Source organism: Podarcis liolepis, assembly GCF_965112155.1.
Source record: "Podarcis liolepis genome assembly, chromosome: 12".
Taxonomy (NCBI): domain Eukaryota; kingdom Metazoa; phylum Chordata; class Lepidosauria; order Squamata; family Lacertidae; genus Podarcis; species Podarcis liolepis.
In genome coordinates, this window is record NC_139563.1 from 53,504,495 (window position 1) to 53,507,910 (window position 3,416).

The 3,416-nt window shown below is 46.7% G+C and overlaps 1 long non-coding RNA gene across 1 annotated transcript; it reads right to left on the reverse strand.

Annotated features, from left to right (window-relative positions):
- Nucleotides 1–2,072: 2,072 nt before the first annotated feature.
- LOC310690244 lies at nt 2,073–2,744 on the reverse strand. The gene is made up of 2 exons (XR_014518007.1): nt 2,568–2,744; nt 2,073–2,378 (listed from the first exon to the last, which is right to left on the reverse strand). It is a non-coding gene; the product is annotated as an uncharacterized lncRNA (long non-coding RNA).
- Nucleotides 2,745–3,416: the final 672 nt, after the last annotated feature.

Here is a 3,416-nt window from a genome sequence, read left to right on the forward strand (position 1 = left end):
ACTCTGGCGGGAAGGTAAACGGCAATTCCGTACACTGCTTTGGTTCACCAGAAGTGGCTTAGTCATGCTGGCCACATGACCTGGAAGCTGTACGCCGGTTCCCTCGGCCAATAAAGCGAGATGAGTGCCGCAACCCCAGAGTCAGCCACGACTGGACCTAATGGTCAGGGGTCCCTTTACCTTTACTAGCACTGCCCATTCGGTGACGATGAACACAATGGGTGTGTCCCCCAGCAGATGCATAATTGTCCCCACCAGAAGAAAGCCACTTCTATGCAAGTAGGATTTCTGCCGCAGGAACGAGCACCAAATGCCTGAATCGATCTGTTGCAGGTGCACGGGGAACTTATGATTAGGCAAAGCTTCCCAGTACATGTGCAACCCATGCTCTGGCAGTGAAATGTGTGTACATTCCCCACATGCCCAAATCCATGCATGAGGTTTATGCTGATTCCTACTTGGTAGTGCTTTACCGACAGAAGATATTGCAAAAAGTGTCCTCTCTTGGCAAGGTGGCAACCATGGAGGGGTCAGAGGAGGTCAGGCCAATCAGGTCATCTGAGGTAGAAGGGGAAGACCATTAGGAAACAGAGATAGCTCAACCCTTGGTAATGATTCCAGAAACAGGATGGTTAGCAACAAATCTCCCAGGACCCTGGACAGAGCCAAATAGAGCTTGGTCTAAACTCCTGGCCCTGAATATCCATTTAAGGCTACTCCCATTGCTTAAAGATGCAAAGCCCTCTGGCCTGGAGTCTAACACTCAGTCAGCAGTTTGAATCCACGTGATGGGGAGAGCTTCTGTTGCTCTGTCCCAGCTCCTGCCAACCTAGCAATTCAAAAGCACACCCTTGCGAGTAGATAAATGGCACTGTTGTGGCAGGAAGTTAAACGGCATTTCCATGCGCTCTAGTTTCCGTCATGGTGTTCCGTTGCGCCAGAAGCGGTTTAGTTATGCTGGCCACATGACCCGGAAAGCTGTCTGTGGACCAATGCCAGCTCCCTCAGCCTGAAAGCAGAGATGAGTGCTGTACCCCATAGTCGAATTTGACTGGACTTAACTGTCCAGGGGTCCTTTACCTTTTTACCTTTACCTTTACACCAAAATATCCTTTATTAGGCATAGCAAACCACACATTATCAGACAAACACTATATACAAACTGTGCAGAATACAAGCTCAACATAACAAGGTTTGTCCCAGTCAGATCTTTAACTCCAGAGAAAATCAATTTGCATAAATAATACAATACAACCACTAAATCTCTTTATAATGGCCCAGTCTTTCTACATGGACAGCACTCAAGAATTCAGCCACTATTAAAGTAATTTGATCATTACTGTCCAAAAACAGGTCCTGAACCGCTGGTAGCATAGAAATCAGCTTATTGGGTTGTAAGGCCTCTAATAATTGTCTTCTGGCATAAATGCCAAAATCACAAGAAAAGAAAATATGCTCCAAAGTATCAGGTCCTGTTTACTACATTTGCAGAGACGCTCTGATTCTGGCAGAGCTAAATATCTTCCTCTCACTATCATCGAGGGAAACATTAAATCTTTACACCTTGTGGAAGAGGCAATTCCGTAGTTGAACACACACTGCGTGAAGGAGTACTCCCTAATGTTCAGTGCTCTCTAATGTTCCAATGTTCAGCTTCATTGGATGGTTCAGGTACAGTGGTACCTCGGGTTAAGAACTTAATTTGTTCTGGAGGTCCATTCTTAACCTGAAACTGTTCTTAACCTGAGATACCACTTTAGCTAATGGGGCCTCCTGCTGCTGCCGCACAATTTCTGATCTCATTCTGAAGCAAAGTTCTTAACCTGAGGTACTATTTCTGGGTTAGCGGAGTCTGTAACCTGAAGCGTATGTAACCCGAGGTACCACTGTATTATGAAAGAGGGCAACTGCTTCTCTCAGTAGGTTCCAGCCCAGGCTTTAAGATCAGCAGGCAATACTCTGTTGGTCTGCATCCCCACTGCGGATGACACAGAGCCTTCACCACTGTAGGATTTTGGGGTTCGAGGACCCGACCCCCGCGAAGTGAAATGAAGACACAAGGACACGTGATATAAGGTTGATGGGCTAGAAAAGGCCACAACTTTATTGATTACAGCAATGAAAAGGTATTGGCTTAGGCATTGGATCGAAACAAGTGGGTTTATTCACCAGTAGGTGGAGCCTGTTGATGCTAATCCAACTATAGGCTCTCCCCTGATGTCACCGAGGGTCGTGCCATGGCCTCCCGCCAAGCAGGCTTCGGACGGAATACACGACCCCCAGATTCCTTTAACGGAATACCCCTAAAAATTGAAGGCATAGGCGATGGCCACACCTAGCACTTCGACACACCACAACACATTATTCCAATGCCTAACCTACGCACCAATACCACAAAAGTTGTGACGATTGCTACGAGGTAGGCGAAAAACCAAAAAGCTTAATGCCAAATGGAAAAACTCCTACCAGCCCCCCCCGGGCAACCAGGGTGACCAACCTAAGGTCCATAGCAAGGCCAATGACCTAAGCCCTAACTAAAAGGGAGTGGAGGGTGGGTGACTCGCGACGGGACGACGATGAGGAATGAGGCCAGGGAGAGGCTGGCGCTGCAGCAAAAGGCTGCTGAACACGCCCCCTCCGCGGCACCTGGTTGGGTGGCCACCGGGGGGGGCGTGAGCGCCAGCCAGGTGAGCTGGGCGGCACTCGGGCTCCCGCCCACAACCACTCCCCTCTCTTTCAGGGAGGAGAGTCCTTCCCTAACCTTTGAGTGTTCAGAATGGCTTTTTCTTCCAAACAATCCTGCATCACTTTCTAATTACCTGCCCCATAGTTCCACTCCATGCCTGTGGTCCCTGTTCCCTTTTGCCTCAATTAAATTTCTTTGTCTCTTTCTCTTCTTGTTCCCATTTGTCTCACTAGTCTGAATATAGGTCCTGATTTTCTACACAAAGGCATTTTTCTCTGCCTTCATGTGACTCAATAATAATAATAAGCGAGGAAACACTTTGCCAGCATAGTCTTATTTTTCTGAACATTTCAGCCGTGGACTGAGTCAAGAAAGATTTTTTTCCCCCAGTTGGTGGCCTAATGTCTCCAAAGATGTACCACCACAAAACTGAAGATGAAGTCATTGTTGCTTTAATGTGATTTAATGAATGGTTGTGCTGTTATAAATAACGTGATCCTTAGAGTGGGAGGTGATTAAAAGTGGCCAGGAGTTTACACTGAATTACGTCATTTGAAGAGCTAAATCAATGCTTGATTACCCATAATTAGCTGCTATTGTAGGGAATAATCTCCAATCAGAGTCTTTGGAATGCGCTCTCCAAAGGTGCTGCATAACTATATATTTCAAAATGCTGGAGAAAATTATCAATAAGAGTTTGGGGCGGTGAAATTAGTCTCTATATGATGTC